General features: G+C 38.1%; 1 protein-coding gene across 2 annotated transcripts in view; it reads left to right on the top strand.

Moving 5' to 3' along the window:
- Positions 1-17,737, top strand: part of ZNF81 (zinc finger protein 81) — a 112,088-nt gene that overhangs the window by 28,670 nt on the left and 65,681 nt on the right. The window lies entirely within an intron of this gene.

Raw genomic sequence — 17,737 nt, 5'->3', positions numbered from 1 at the left:
TTGAGATATTTTAATTGTGCATATTTATGGGGTGCCATTTTGATATCTCAATATCTGTATACATTATATATTGCTTAAGTCAAGGTAGTTGGAGTATCCATTACTTCATGCATTTTATCATTTCATTATGGTAAAAACATTCAAAAACCTCTCTTCTAATTATTTTGAAATATACAACACCTCATTGTGAAATACCCTATGTCCATTTTAAACCCAAATGTTAGCATATAGAACTTCCAGGACAGGGTGTAGTTCAACAGCAGGGCATGCACTTCACATTTGCGAGGCCCTGGGTTCAATTCCCAGCACCAAGAAAAAAAAACAAAAATAAATCAACAACTTCCAACACTTGATTTCCTCACTTAAAAATAAATCTTGGTGGGCTGGAGTTGTGTCTCAGTGGTAGAGCACTTGCCTCGCATGTGTGGAGTGCTGGGTTCGATCCTCAGCATCACATAAATAAATAAAATAAAGACATTGTGCCCATCTGCAGCTAAAAATTTTTTAAAAACTTGGTGATCATTTCTTTTTCTATTATATGGATGTAACAAAATATACTAAACAGTCCTTTATTAAAATTAATAGACACTTAAGGTATTTTCAATCTTTCTCAGTTACACATAATGCTGCAGTGAATATCTGTATACATACCTAGGTTAAGACAAGGGAAATTATGTTTAAAAATAAATTTCTACAAGTAGAATTAACAGGATAAATGATGTTCATTTTTGATAGATAGGGCAAAATTACCTGCCTTATAGATCGTATCAGTTAAAAGAGTGCCTCCCTTCACCATACCCGAGACAACACAGTGCCTTGTTATATTTGGTTTTACTTTTTGACCCATCAGATGGATTAATATATGCTATATCAGTATAGATTTAGTTTGTCTTATGACTGAGGCTGAATATATTTGATTATGTTTAAAGAGGCTACTTATTGTTTTCTGAGATTGATCAATTGATTGGTACCAGGGATTGAACTCAGAAGTGCTTAATCACTGAGTCCCACTGAGCCACAACCCTTTTTATTTTTTATTTTGACAGTCTCACTAAGTTATTTAGGGCCTCCTTAGGTTGGTGAGGCTGTCCTCAAATTTGTGATCTTTGGCCTAAGCCCCTACCCCTAGTCGCTACCAACTGAACAGCTTTTAAGTTTCCTTTGCTGATTTTTCTATCAGGTTGTTTCTATTTATATATCAAAGGCATTATTTCTTTGTTTAATGTGCCACAAACTTTTTTTTTGCAACTTCTCATTTGTCTTTTTGGGTGGAGGGGATGCTGAGGATTGAACTGAGGGCCTCATGCATGCTGGGCAATTGCTTTATCACTGAGCAAATGAGCCCCTCATTTATCTTTTAAATGAAAATTTTATTGTTTTCTTCATGCATTTCATCTAACTGAATTTATCAGTCTTTTTTTTCTTTTTCTTTTTGATCCTGAGCACATGCTCAGCAAGCACTCTGCCCCAACACCAAGTTTATCAATATTTTGTGTCCTCCAAGTTTTCTTTTCATAACTAGAAAGGTCTTCATTGTTCTTCTATATTTGAAAAAAATCAAAAAGCTTTTATGTTTTTTAGTATTTTTGTTCTTATTTTTTTTACTTTTACTTTTGTGAAAGGAGATATAGTGTGAGAATACCTCCAATGTGAACTCTCAGCCAGCTGATATTCTTTAACTGTTACATATATAAAACAAACAAATATAGAAATTGAAATTATTCAGGATGAGTTGGGAGAATAAATACCCCAGATCTAGAGATTAGAGTATCTCCACGGGGTGGTTTTGCCTTACACTTTTGCAGGGGGAGACTTACCAGGGTTGTTGTGTGTGTGTGTTTTAATCAGGGGAAGTCCCTGTTAACCAAGGGGGAAATGTTTATCTCTGTGGCCAATTTCAGGAGGGCAAACTTTTAACCTTAGTTCACCATTCATGAGACAAAAACAGGGAGTTGGAGGGTCTATAGGAGTTCTTTCAGCAGGTTCAGGCAAAATGAGAAAGCTGTTTGGCTTTGCCACAAGTAAACCTGGGAGTGGGCAGCAAACCTTATCTAATTCACATGAGGGAATGTGGTCCTTTGCAGTTAGCCTTATGGGATTTCTTAGTTGTCACTCTTTTCAGAGCTCAGATATGATTCAGTATTGCCAGGCTCCCTCTTCTTCCATACAGCCATAAGGTTGACCTTGAACAAGTATGTCTAGAAATGAGGCTATGGAAGATGCCCAGGTCTACACCATTGTCAGTACAAATTTCATCTCCACATGTAAAGTTGGAAGTGTGGTTGTTCTCAGGTCTGCTGGGTTGCAATATGTCGTTGAATCATTTGTCAACACTGGCTGCATAGTAGCATTTAAGACTCCAGGCAGGATGTGTGCCTGATTGCAAGGCATACAATTATAAACAGGAGAAGAATTAGTAATCTTGGAATATATCTCATAGTCAGGATCCTATATAGATGCTCCGCCATTTATGATGGATTACATTCCAATAAACCCATTGAAAAAAGGGAAAGATTATTGTGGGAAGGAGGTGTAGAATGACTGGCTACATAAAAATTGTATCATGGAGGTCACAGGCCCCCGTGGGAATAATCCATGATGGTTGTAGTTAACCTGGGTGGACATCTCAGGGGAGCAGAGTCTTTGTGTATAATTAAACAATGTCCGTGTGATTTGCTGAAAGTGATAGAGAATGAAATGGTACTTACAAGGATAAAGGTGCTGCTGTTTTTGCCTATGACTGATCCTGAGGTAGTAGAGTTATGGAGTTCGGAGATTTCAAGAGACAAAATAAGTATGTCAGGAGATAAGTTCTAGTTAGTATGTGCCAAGAGTTGGGATGATGATGTCAGGTTACTTAAATATTCAGATGGATCAGTGAGGAGAAATGGGGTGCGCTCAGGGAAGTGGCAGTTAGATGTCAGTCCTGGAGTCAGTTGGTGGATGATACATCAAACAACTAGTGAGATAGAGAATGATAGTAACAGGGCTAGGGGTGTAGCTCAGTGATAGAGCGCTTGCCTAGCATGCAAGAATCCCTGGGTTAGATCCTCAAGCACTGCAAATATAAATAAATTAAAAGTAAATGAATAAATAAATGAAGGAAGGAAGGGAGGGAGAAAAAGAGAGGAAGGAAGTAAGTAAGGAAGGAAGTAATGAAGGAAAGAAAGAAAGAAGAAAGAAAAGCAGACAGGGTGCAACAGTTAAAAACCAAACCAGGGAATGTTGTCACCCGCTTTTTATGGTGGGTATGTAAATGAGGAAGAAGACAGAGAACACTGTGAAGGGCAAAGACTTTGCAGCTGTTGGTTCCTTTTTTATTATATTTTTATTTGTAGATGAACACAATACCTTTATTTTATTTATTTATTTTTATGTAGTGCTGAGAATCGAACCCAGTTCCTCAAATGTGCTAGGCAAGCACTCTACTACTGAGCTACAACCCCAGCCCAAGCATGTTGATTCTTAAGGAGATAGTTGGGTTAGAGGTCAATGGAAAATAAGTGGAAATATGACAAAGAGCAAACAAAGAAGCAAGATTACAGGGATTACATAATTTTAACAGAGAGAAAACCAAATTCTAGTTTGGTATCAGTATATTTGATGATAAAACTCTTTTTTAGAATGTATAAATAAACCTATTAAACCTTAGTAAACCTTGACCATGGCAAATAAAATTCCTTTGTTTGCAACTTTCTGTATCCACTCAGGTTCTTTCCTGCACTTGATTCTTTCTCATTCTGGAACTTTAGTCATTTTACTTTAGGACACAGTTATTCACTTTTTCCTTAACAAAAATATATCCTGCATACCTATATACAAAGTTATGTCTCTCTGCCACTATCTGTCCTAGCAGAGCCTTACTTACACATATTGATTACAGCTTTTAAACACAGTAACTTCTATTTCACAGAGAAAACTAGGAACTATTAATAATTATAGATTATCTGTCATATACCAGCATTTTGTTACAGATTAGCAGAGTTTATGAACATTGATTTACAATTTTTAAAATAGCCATACATATCCTTTTTAAAAGTTTTGTAGTACTGGGGTACTCTACCACTGAGATACATCTCCAAATATTTTACATTTTTTTATCTTGATGCAGAGCTCACTAAATTGCCAAGATTCTCCTCCCTCAGCTTCCTAAGTAGCTGGGACTATAGTCATGTACCACCTTTATATATAGCATACGTTAGCACCCTAATCCAAAAATCCCAAATCCAAAAGGTACTAAAATCTGAAATGTTTTGAGCACTGATGTGATGTTTTAAAAGCTTTAGATTTTGGAGCATTTTATATTTTATATTTTTAAATTAGGATGCTCAACTTGTAAAGTCCATGCGAATATTTCAAAATCTGAAAAACTTTGAAATCTGAAATACTTCTGGTCCCAAATATTTTGAATAAGGAATACTCAAACTGTAGTAAAACCTCTCAAAATGGCAAAACTGAACCAATCCAAATATATATAGCCTCTCTGTTAGTCCTCTTTTTTGTCATTGTGACCATATACCTGACAGACCCAACTTACAGGGTAAAATACTTACTTTGGCTCACAGTCAGAGGATTCAGCCTATGGTCTACTGCATCCATTGATTTGAGCCTGATTTGAGACAGAACATCATAACATAAGGGCATGGTAGGGGAAAGATGCTCAGGTCATGGCAGCTACAAAGCAGAGAGAGAGAGAGAGAGAGGAAAGGGCTGGAGAGAAGATAAACCCTTCCATGGCATGCCCCCAGTGATCTACTTCTTCTAAGTCCCCACCTCCCAGTAGACCATTTAGCCATCAATAGATTAATCCATTGATGAGGCCAGAACCTTCATGATCCAGTCACTTCCCAAAAACCCCACCTCTGAACACAGACTTTGGGGGAATTCCAGATCCAAACCATAATACTTTCTATACCATATAAAAGTAAGATGCAAAAGATGTAGAAACTTAAAATCATGCTTAATTATTTCTAGCTTAGAAATTACATAGGCATCTAATGAATAACCATTAATTAACCATGAATTAACCATTAATAAGTCCAAGGTTTTATGTTATCTAAACATACTGTAAACAGTCTTCAAACTGATATACCACTAAACATAATTATTTTTAAAGTTTGTCAAAATAATGATTCGATTTGGTTAGATAGAAATTTATATTTTTTATAATCTTGAATGTCTAGTGCTACCTTATTCAATCAGCATACATGCATACATTTAGAAAGACTATATCCATCTTGAATATGTAATGCACTTTTTTGTTCATTGTCAATTTTTTATCTAGAAAATCACCTGAAAGTTCTGACTTAACTTTTGGATTTCATTTTTTTTCCCACTGGTGCCATGGACCAGTATTGCCAGGAATAATCACAGTTGGTAAGCCTGCAGGGGGAATTGGGGAAAAACAGTGAACTAGGGATCAATGGTAATTTGGAATGAAAGGTGAGGTGGTCATTGTTCATGGAGCACTTAGGTGGTGCAAAGCTCCCTTATATAATCCTTGATGGACAGAGGAAAATGATGACTTCATAGGCTTTAACCAGACATTCTGGATTTTTTAAGCAAATATATTATCTAAAGGAAAATGACATTGCAGCCTGTTGCTTTCCTTGTCCTCCAAGGCAAGCTAGCAAATAGAGCAGAGTCTTTCAAACTTGTTTTTCAAAAGGTTCATTGAATTTTTTAAAAATGATTTTGACTGTGATGCACAGTGAATTGCATTTTACATGATCAGAATACATATGTATGTATGTTTGTGTATACACACACACACACACACACATATATATATACCCCTGTGCATTCGCACACATGCATGTACACACACACACACACACACACACACACACAATAGAATCAGCATTTTAGATACAATTCTCTTTAGAAATAATGTCTTGAGATATTTTATCTTCTACTTTATCATTCAAAATAAAACTGGTTGCGATGAAAACGTATGCTTGTAATATACAGTGCTGATAATACAAAAGACATGGCTATTTTTATTAACCCACAATATTAAATTAGTCTTGATTGCCAAAGATTTATGTAAATCTCAAAACATTTGGGTTTGTTTCTTTAATTCCTTTTTTAATATGTTGAAAGTATTGGAAGTTCAGGCTATTTGGGGGAAATTATCAGAATAGTTCGTTTTTCCCACAAAGGTAGAAAAATATTAATCACAGACACATAAGCATAAACATACATACAAACACAGGTAGAGACTTTATAGCTCACTGGTTCACATAAAACAGTTGTTTTCTTCCCAGTGGGCTTATCAGAGTAGTGGATCTAATCCGAAAGATATGCTGAGTAATGAGAGGTCATAGTGAGACAGAAACAGATTTAGATAAAGACAAGTCATATGGTAGTTATTGAGCCCTACCACAGGGATGGTTTGCATACTCTGAAGGACGGTGGTGGGAAAATCAGGTGTTAGTGGAGGAAAATTTTACCATTATGTCCACTATGATGCTGGTGATGATTACCTCCCCTTGTCCATTAAGACAGATACAGCTACAAGGGGGAGGGTACCTCCCAAGGAAAGTCACTGGAAAGATGGATTTTGTTTTTTAAATCTTGTTTCGTTTTGTGGGCTAGGAAATCCCAAGTCCAATTCCTCCCCCCTTTTATAATGCTATGTGCAAATATCCCTATCTATGGGTTTTGTTTTGTTTTGTTTTTGGGTACTGGGGATTGAAGCCAGGGTTGCTTAACCAATTAGCCACATGCCCAGCTTCCCCTATTTTTTAAATTTTTGAGACAGGTTCTCACTAAGTTACTTAGTGCCTTGCTAAGTTGCTGTGACTGGCTTTGAACTTGCAATAATCTTGCCTAAGCCTCCTTAGTGGCTGGGGTTACCATGCCCAGGCTATCTGTGGTTTTTGTAAAGCTTAACTAATTAATTAATTTTGGGGTGCTGGGGATAGAACCCAGGGGGCCTTGTACATGCTAGACAAAAACTACTATTGATCTACACACCTATCCCTGAGCTCCTTGATTCATAATAACTCGTGCAACTGCTAGTGGGACTTTGATATGGACCTTCAAAAATAACAGAATTCTCTGAAGTTTACATACAAGTTAAAAAACCACAAGAGAGAGGCTTTTAGAATCCATTCCCAACATTTTCCCCTCAAAGTTATTAGAGATATAAGATTCCAGAATACAAAGTGAATTGATGTCTAACTATTGACAGAGATTAGAAAATATTTGGAGGAACTACTCCAGTCTTGCTCTTTAAGATTAAACCACATCTGCATTGGTCAGTATCTTCATTAATAACTTACAACCAGAACTTGGAGACATTATTCAAAAATTGGCAAAATCGGAGCTGACGAAATGGCCTATTTCGGAGAGTGTTCGCCTAGCATGCGGAAGGACCGCGGTTCGAATCCCAGGCCGCTCAAATGAGAAGAAAAAAAACAAACAAAACAAAAAAAAAAAAAAAAAAAAAAAATAAAAATTGGCAAAATCCTCCTCTCTCCTAAATATACATATTAGTTCAAAATTATAAAGAATTTCACCACAGAAAAGACTTAATCAACACAATGAAAACCCATGGCTTTACAATTTAATGCAATTAGAAGGGAATAGCCAGGGCAATTTGCTCCCCTCAAACTCTACCCTTATATAGGGCTGGGAGTGTAGCTCAGTGCACAAGGCCCTGGGTTCCATCCTCAGCACCACAAAAAACAAACAAATCAATCAGGAGTCCAGGAGAAAATACCTCAAGGACCAGTCTGAATTGATTACTAAGTTATTGCCCATTCTTACAGGGGTCTGGAAAGTCTTTAACAATAGCATGTAAATCTGAGCAAGATCAAGGCCTAAAGAATACTTGTTCATGTGGGTCTTCAAATCATTGACCTTCCAGCAGGTGGAAAAGGCCAATAATACAGGTTAGGATGGAGCTATGGGATCAGGAGAATTTAATGGAGCCAGAGAAGGTAAAGAGGAGGAGTGGGGGGGGGGTGGGCAAAGGTATCTGCAGAATATAGAGGAATAGTAGTTAGGGCAAGGGCTGGAGTGGCACACGTGGAAGGTGCCACTAACTAAACCTCAAAGTCCTTTCCTCACCTGTATAAGGAAAGGATTGTGAGGTTTAGTTAAGAGTGAAAGCAGAGCAGGAGGACCCAGAGGTGACAGAAACAGTTCTTAAGGAACTATACAGTTTCAAATAGATTGGAGACATTTTCTCATTTTTCAGCCTTGTACCAAAATCATCATCATCATCATCTGACCACTGGTGAGATGAGATCTTACAGCCTCAAGATTTGGGGTACTTTGCAAATTAATAAGTTTAGGAAGATGTCAGGGCTGCATAGGGCCCATTGGAATTCTAAGTGGTCCTTTGTAAAATTATGCCATTTTTGAGGTAACAAACTGAAATTATATAGCAATATAATTAGCAAGAATTGTTTTCAAGTGGTCGAGAATTGGATTGAGAGTTTACAATGAGTACAAAGATTAAACAAAATCTACAAACAAAAGAAAACCAAAAGAGTACTCAAAGAATTGCATCCTTATCATGCTACTATGGACTGTGTCCAGAACTCATAGATCAGAGGCCAGACTCACTATGGATCCCCAAATCACCAGTCAGGGAAGGATCATGGTGAACTGGAGAGGCCCCAGAACCTGGGTGGGGAGGGAGTCTGGAAGCGAGTTTTTAGTTCTATTCAATTCATGGCACCAAACTGTCCAACACAAAAAATGATAAAGTAAGAAAATTGATTTTATTAAGGCTATTATAATAGGGAGAGCACCCTAGATTAGTCACTGGAGTTCATGACAGGGTAGTTTTGCCTTATAGTTTTGTAGGGAAGAACAGACAAATTATAGGTAGAGATATTTATTACAGGGGATATTGATTTTGAAAATAGGGAAATCTCAACTGATCAGAAAATATTTACCTCTGTGTCTAGTTTGTTTCAGGAAGACAACAGCTTGGTTAATTATTCATGAGACACAAAAAGGGGGAGTTGGAGGGTCTGTGTCAGGCCTTGTCCACAGGTTCAAGCAAAAGGGGAAAGGTCTGTATTTGGCCTTTACATAAGTGGACAGTGGAGTCATTCAAGAGTCTGTTTTATGACAGAGAGTGGACAGCAAGCCTTAGGTAAGTCACATGGGGAAGAATGGTCTTTTATGATAAATCATTTTTCAAGAAGGAACACAAACAGGTGAGAGGATTTCTTTACTGTAACCATTTTCATGGCTCAGGTGAATTTCAGTGTTGTCAAGAGTTGTCATATGTTTGAAAACTTGAGTCTAATTCTTGTTATTGGAGATACTGCCTAAAGGCAGTTATTCCAACTGGTTTTACATGTCCATGCCCCAGCAACATGGTGTTCTGCCCCACAGAATTACTGAGTGATCGCTGTGGGGAAGGGGTTGGGGAAACCATTTATGGGAGTTGACAATGTTTTGCATGTGAGATGTGGGAGCCAGAGCCCTCCGTTGGAGTGGAGATTGTTGGAAAATCCCATAGTCAGTTATTTAAGGTCCTTGCAACAGTTTGGGGGAGATTACCAGGGCAATTTCCTTTGTGAGGAAGGCTTCAGGGGTGGTTCTGAAAGAGAGATCTTTAATGTCTGTCTGTCTGTCTCTCTCTCTCTCTCTCTCTTTCTCTCTGCTACCTTCTGGGGTTTCCTCCTTTGACAGTGGGTTGTTGCCTTCCTTTCACTGATGCAAAATCACTGTGGTCCACTGTAGTAGCTATAAGTTCACATTTTCTGCCCAATAATCCCCTACTAGTTTCTAGACCTTTTATCTGAACAGATGAGGTACAAGTGGGACAGAGCATTTTTATAAATTTACAGAGATCTGTTATGTTCTGCACCTTGGCCCATTTGGGTCACTGTAGGGGGACACAGCAAGTAGTGTACTGAACCAAGTGGTAATTATCCTTATGATCTAGGGCAATGTCCTTGGAACCAGAGAATCCAGGTGGTAGATCAGAGTTAAATTTCAGTCCCTTAAGCTTCTTTTTGGCTGGGCTGCCACTCAGTAGGTTATTCACCACTGTAGTGTGGGATTGCTGTTAGGGGAAGAAAGATTATACCCAGAAATGTTCCAAACAAAATCCCAAGGTTTCAAAATATGTCCATATGACCCTCATTGTTCTTTGCTTTTATCATTGTCAAGGGAATGATTGAAAGAAGACAGTCTCCTTCTGGGGTCCATCATATTTACTGACCAAACTGCATAAAGTATAAGAAGGCAGAGTTGGGAGTACCTCTGAGTCATTTTTTAAAACTTTATTTTATTTTATTTTATTACTTAAATTGGTAGGTACTGGGGACTGAATCTAGGGCCTTGCACATACTGGGCGAGCACTCTACTGCTGAGCTACATCCCCAGGCCTTTTAGTTGATTTTTGAAGAGGCTATTTGAACTCTTAATACCATATGCCAGTGGTTAGCAGGGAATATGGAAGTTCATAGTATATCTTGATTATCAGCCCATTGTTGCATGACTTTTACAATAAAAGGTGTGCCATTTTTCAGTCTGTAAATAGTCTGGGAAACCAAAAACAGCCACAGTGTGCAGCTGAAATTAGTTGAGCAGTTTGAAACAGCTACAGTTTAACCTGAAGAAATGTCAATAGTGGCACAGCCTCATTGAAAGCTCTTAGAAGGGACTTAAAGCATGTTGTAATTAACACAGTAGGAACCAATGGGGCCACACCTCATGTGATGTGTTGTTCCTCATCACAGTGGGCCATTTTGTAGGAGTCACAAGGTTGGCATACAATGGTAGCTTCTGGATCAGAAACATAGGGTCCTGTAATTTGTGCCCAGTCTTTGACAGTGGATGCTTTGTTGTATCCAATGTGATGATGGATCCAAGTGCTAATGACAGTAAGCAAAGCAGAGAAATCTCAATCAGCATCTAGATTCTAGTTTCATCAGAGTAGATGCTTACTATGGGCATCTATATGGATGACCCACACCATTCTATTAGTAGCTGCAATTTGTTTCTACAGTTCATGATACCTACTCTGTCTAACCTGTCTGTGGTCTTTCAAGTGGGAGACCCAACAGCTGGGCCACTGTCAATAGCTCAAGAATCAATACATATCAAAGGGAATGCTGGGCAGAGTTAGGAAAGTGGCCTTGAGTTCTACCTGCTGAGAGGAGCACCCATATCCATTCCCAGGTCTTCTAAGGTTGAACAGTCCAGTGGAAACCACCCAGTTTCATCTCAGCCAAATAATTAGTGGATGAGATCAAGACATTTAGGGGAACCTTTTTGAATTGAGGACCCCATTTTGTCCAGCAGCCTTGTGCTAGTTGGCAGAGTGGGAAATAAAATTTCCCTCAAAGGAGTAGTTGTTCCATTTTCATGGAAAGCCAAGATGTGGCTGGGATTGGGCCAGCTTGAATACACTATTTTCTTTTGACAAGTGAGACTTGGTTTCTTCCCACCTTGTTAGTCGTTGAGTCTCAATAAGTCTATGCCAAAATAGCATTGTCAGGCTGAAGAGTCACAAGACCACCAATGGGTCAGGTGTTCAGTTTCAATCAGGGCCAATAGCAAGCTAATAATTGCTTTTCCTGAGGGGTGTCTCTAGTAGCTGTATAAGGATGGTAAGTCCAAAACAGCAAAGGGCTCTTCTGGGTCAAATCTAAAACCCTACGGGTTTCCTTTTGTAAGAGATCCATTGGGCAGAGTCATTAGTTATTAAGACTGGTAGTTCATCAGGGTCATTTAGGCTTTGGGGGCCCTGAGGGTAGAGAGAAGAAGATGGATTGGAGCTTTCAGGACAGCATCATACACTGCCTGTTGGTTTGCACTGTACTCAAAGGGCATTGGTTTGTGGTTTAGCCAATATAATGGATCAGGTAGCGTGTCCAAGCGAGGCATGCACTCACTGTCTCCCATATCCAAAGTGTCAGTATGGTCTCTTTTAGGGCTTCCATTTTGTATGAGTTTCAAACAGGTGGAAGATTTTCCTTGACTGCAAGAAGGATAGAGTGTTAGCAGTCCACCCAGAAATTTTAGATGCTTGACTTGGTGAGCAGGCCACCAAACTTTGTCAGGGTTTACTAGCCACCTGTGATGGCATACTAATGCCATCACTGATGCAATGATATGCTAATGCCACAGTCAGAAACACTGAGATCGAGGTTTCTAACTTGCTAATTGCAGTTTGGATATGGTTTGTCCACATTAAAACTCACATGATTTAATTCCTCAGTGCAGCAGTGTTGAGAGGTGGGGCCTAGTGGGAGGTGTTTGGGTCTGGTTTCAGGGCCCTTACGAATCAATTAATGCTGTCTTACAGGAGTGAGTTCTCACTCTCACAGCACTGAATTAGTTACTGTGAGGGCCAGATGTTGTGAAGCAAGGTTAACCCCTGTGTTTGTGTTTTTAATATATATTTTTAGTTGTCAGTGGACCTTTATTTTACTTATTTATATGCGGTGCTGAGGATTGAACTCAGTACCTCACACGTGCTAGGCAGGTGCTCTACCACTGACCCACAACCCCAGCCCATGTGTTTTGTCTCTTCCACATGCACCCACTTGCCCTTTCACTTTTTGCCATGAATTGAAGCTGCATGAAGCTGTGCACATCCCAGTGTCATGCTCTTGGACTTCCCACCCTCCAGAACCATGAGGCAAAATAAAACTCTTTCATTCATAAATTACCCAAAGGAATACTGTTATAGAATATGGGCTAAAATACTAACCAAGGGAATTGATCTATATAGTGACAATTTTGGCCATTGGGGATAGAGGCAATCATATTGATGCCTGATGCACTCACTGGTGTTAAATGTAAGGTACTCAGAACCCCTGGGAGAGAGCTGAAAATGTGTATTGAAGGCCTTGCTACCTGAATACAAACTGGTCTTTGCTCTCAGTATCAACATCTGTGAAAGGCTGGCAATGTAGCTCAGTGATAGAGGACTTGCCTAGCATGTGTGAGACCCTGGGTTCAGCACCCATCACCTCAAAAACTGTGAAGAATCTGAGATATCACCTTACAAGCTAACAAGAGGTCTTGCCACAGTTTCAAGTGTGCTGGCAGAAGCCACAAGACCTATTACAGAAAAAAAAGCAGTAGCCAGAATCAGCATGGTTGTATGTTGGGGGAAAAATTTAAAAATAAAATTCCCTGGCAACCCCAGAAGTCCTCTCTACAATGTAGAGTAGAAAGAAAAGAGTTTTATTATTGAGAAAGCATTAAACCAGAATGCATTGTGCATCCCAAACAATCTGTTAACATTTTTAAGGGGCAAAAGAAAGATTTACAAAGCAAGTTTTCTCAAGGAAAAGCTCTAGTGAAAGAAAAAGGGGGTCTCTCTTTCCCTTTATGAAATAGGGAAAATTCAACTTTTTCCCTCACAATTTTCCCTTCTTTTGGAGTAATACTACAATTATCTAATTGTGTCATCACCCACCATTTCTGCCTTTTTTTGGGCAGTTTATAGCCAGCCATCTAAAGATCTAGAAAACATATAGTAAAATGTGAAGCAAAGCAATTATGAAAATTATCATAGGGTGAATTATAAAAGTCAGTGTAAAATTATATATCTTACCAGTGGTGAATGTTTAAAGCACATTCTTGATTAGCAATGTGCAAAACATCTCATTTCCTCGTACATTAATTTGACAGATTATTGTCTTGTCTTTAGAGCTTGATCTTCCAAGTGATTATTATTTTATAGATCCTTATAAAGTCTTACCAAACAAAGCCTAAAGAGTAGCCCTCCAGATGCCTTATATCCCATTTTTTTAAAGACTGTTATTCAAAGTCTCAATATCAAAAGAGGTATAGCTGTGCCTGTTCCTATTCCTGCCAGGCTTCTACCATGACTAGGGGTACAGAAAAAAGCAATAAAACAAATAACAGATTTGTTTTCTAGTAAGATGTGATAATAGTTTTTCTTTCTTTTTTTTTTTTTTTTGAGATAGTGTCTCACTGTGTTGCCTAGGCTGACCTCAAACTCATGATCCTTCTACCTCAGCCTCCTGAGTAGCTGGGATTACAGGCATGTGCCACTATACCTGGCTTAAATATAATTCTTAAGAAGTTGAAATTACCATACTGTGAACAGAACAACAAGGCAGTCTATGAGAATAGTAATAAATTTGCCAGAGTATCTTTTTTCACTTGAGTCTCAATATCTGTATCAGTTACTTTAGAAAACTCAAGGACCAAGTCCTTTGTGAGACTAGTCCTTCTGAGGTGTTGGTTTCACAAAGAAAGCATAAATCCAGCTCTATTTTCTCTTACTTTGATAGCAGAATGGGTGATCAGCAGCACTTGAAAAGGCCCTCTCAACTGGATCTTTTAGTGTATATATTTGCATACAGATGAAATCTAAGGATTGATAGGGGTAGCAGACTTCTTCCAGCACATCCTTCCAGGTCCTAATGACTTTGTGTCTCAGGGTTTCTAGGGAAGAGAGAAACCTTTTAAATATTGTACCTGATCATGAGAGGATTTAATTAATTTGGGCACAGTTAATTATATCTTGATTCCAAATCATAGAGCTTCAATAAATTCAAAGGGAGTGACACTGTACTTGATAGCAGGGATTGCTCTAATTTTTAACAAGGCTAGTGGTAACATTGTAGTTCACTTTTTCCCCAGAAGGTCACAGAATCTTGGCCAGTGAGCTTTTTTTTTTTTTTTTAAATAAATTGATTCATTTGTTCCACTTGTTCAGAGGAATGAGAATTATAGGGCATATGATAGTTTATAGAATTCTGCAAACATTTGCATAATTCCCGAGCAACAATGGAAATTAAATGGCTTCCTCTGATTCAATCTGCTCTAATATCCCAAAGGTAGGAATTGTATTTATTTAGAGAACCTTTTACCACTGCCTGAGCATTACCTTTTGAAACTAAGGCCATTCTGACAGCATACACACCATAACTAGATAAAAACCTACCATCTATTGACATTGATTCTGTGAAATGCAGCTTCCACAAAATTCCTAGCACTGTTGATAGGACAAACTATTCAGCACTTACTTTGGAAGTAGTCTGTAGAGACTTCTGTTGACAAATAGCCCATCTCTTTAATATGTTTGGGATAAGTTCATCTTTTGATAGGTAGAATGAGAGTACAATGTCTTTAAAATCCCCTTTTGAAGTAACTTTTTTAAACAGCTTTTTTTGAAGCTCTGTCAGAAAACTCATTGCCTTTAGAATCTCCATCATTCTGCAGTATGTGGGCTCTACTGTGAGTTATTGATACTTGAGTAGGCAGTTGTAAGGCCTTTGACAACCCAGATATTAATTTACCATGAGATGTTTTAGTTCCTATTGAAGACAAGAATCCCATTATTTCCAGATAACAAGCACATATTTACTATTAATAGACTGATTGACTTTAAATCCTGAACTAAGAATTATAGCTCTAGTAGCTGCTATTTATGTGGCAACTTGTGCTGATTCGAGGCAAATCATGAACTTCTAAGATTTACTGAGCAGTCACCACAGCATAGAAAGCCTAAGAGTGACCCCTTTCATCTGGGTATATGATCCATGGGTAAACATTATCAACTATGCATTTTGAATAGGAACGTCAGAAAAATCCAGTTTCTGCCTACTGTTTTCTTCTATTACCATGGTAGACTCATGGTTTTCTGTTTGCTAAGGATCTTATAAAAAGACTAACAGTTTAGAAGTTTGTATCTTCCAAGTTCAAGATTAGGATTGGATAGTGATGCTTGTTCATAATTAGTCAGGTGGCACATTAATAAATTCTGGGTCTTATGCATTTGTAAGATAGCTGACATAGCATGAGGGGCATACAGAAATGTCAAGTGACCCAAGATAAGGGTCTTTTCATACTTTAAATTAAGTGCTACCGTTGGAGCCACCACTGGAAGGCATCTAACTATTCCCATTGCCACAGCATCCAGAAAAACTGAGAAATAAACTGTTAGTCTGTAGATAGTAAGGGAATGGGTACTGTTCAAAAATGAATGACCTACAAATGTTATCATGGCAAAACTGGGAGAGTCTAAAATGTTACCCAGCATGCTGTTGGCATTGTGGTGAACAAGCAAGTTAAGTGCACGATTCTTGCCAAGAGAATGTGTATCGAGCATATTAAGCACTCTAAAAGCCGAGACAGCTTCTTGAAACATGTGAAGGAGAATGATCAGAAAAAGAAGGAACTCAAAGAGAAAGATACATGAGTTCAGAGAAGCACGTTTTGTGAGAACAAATGGAAAGGAGCCTGAGCTACTGAAATCTATTTCCTATGAATTCATGGCATAATTAATGTTAAAAAAATAAAGGCCTGTGGCTATAAAAATGATTTTCTTTAAAAAAAATCACTTTGGGCCCCAGGGAATAATGATATTGGTTTCATTCAAGACATAAAATCAATAAAAGTAGCTTATCAATAGGATAAGCTATGACCATGTGTAAAACAATATCCTTTGTTGAGAGCTCAATTAGAAGTGATAAAACCAATGATAAAAGAATTAGAAAAAGCAAGAATAATTGGAAAATGGCACTCAGCCTGTAATACTCCCATATTTCTAGTACGGGAAGGTATATTTGATGAAGTAGGACAACTTATATAGATTTGTGCAAGATCTTAGAGAAGTAAATGAATTTGTTGTTCCATTAACCTCTGTACTTCCTCATCCTTGAACTATTCTGGCTTCAGTACCATAGTCTGCAAAGTTTTTCCTCTATAGTTTATTTGTACTCCACTATTTTTTCTGTTCCTCTAGCTAACACATATACATTCTTGCTTTATTTTACTTATGATGGTAGATTCACATATATGTGGCCAAAGGAACAACTTCATGTTTTGTAAAAGGCCTAGAGAACACATATCAGGTTTCTCTCCTCTTTCCTTTTGTGTTTGTCATTTTGACAAATTACTTGAAGATGGTGGTTCTGGCTGAAAGGTCAAAGTGAAGTTTTGACTTATTTCAGTTTGGAGAACTTTTCCAGCACAGTGTGAGACTGCCACACTCTGCCATACCCTTTTCTTTTTGAGGGTACCATTAACCAAGTTAAGTACTTTTTCTGTAGGGAGCTCCACAAAAACTCCATCTAGAGTAGAGCATGTAATAGCCTTTATTTTGCACAGCATATTTGTAAGCAGGTCTTTTTTAATAAGTTTATAGGAGCATTAGAAGAAAGTAAGAAAGCATGTTCTTCATCATAGGACCTATCTGTATAGAAGTTGTGGGGAGAAAAAACAAGTCGAAAGCTGACTGTGAAATGATAAAACCTATATTGACCTATTACCAGATAGCAAGTGACAAATTTCAGAAGAAAATTCAGAATAGGTAGCAACAGTATCTACTACAAAAGGCAATTATAGGTTAGCCTGTGGGGAAGTTACTGATACTTGTGATTCACCAGATTATGCCTCTAAAATTCTCTAAATCTGCCAATTTTGAGCATATTACCAATTATCCCCCAGCTGAGGTTTTTGGTCTGGGCTTACTAATACCCTTGTTTCTTCAATTTATGCAGCCTCTGTAGTCTCTAGGACCTATCTTCTCATGTCATGGCTTCTTCCAGTAAAGACATACAGTTTTCCCATTGTCATTGGTTCCCTTCATAGCTTGTCCACAATAGGAGTCATACCTTTAGAAAACAGTTTTAACTGAGCACAGCTAACACAGTTGTTTTTAATTGCTTCTTTTTTGTCTTTTTGTAGCTTATCACCATATTAGCACAAGATGCTAAAATTAAGAAATGTCTTCACAGCACCATGAGGAAAATGGGGTATAGAGATAGAC

Source organism: Sciurus vulgaris, assembly GCF_902686455.1.
Source record: "Sciurus vulgaris genome assembly, chromosome: X".
NCBI lineage: Eukaryota > Metazoa > Chordata > Mammalia > Rodentia > Sciuridae > Sciurus > Sciurus vulgaris.
This window is presented reverse-complemented; position numbering and strand designations above follow the sequence as displayed.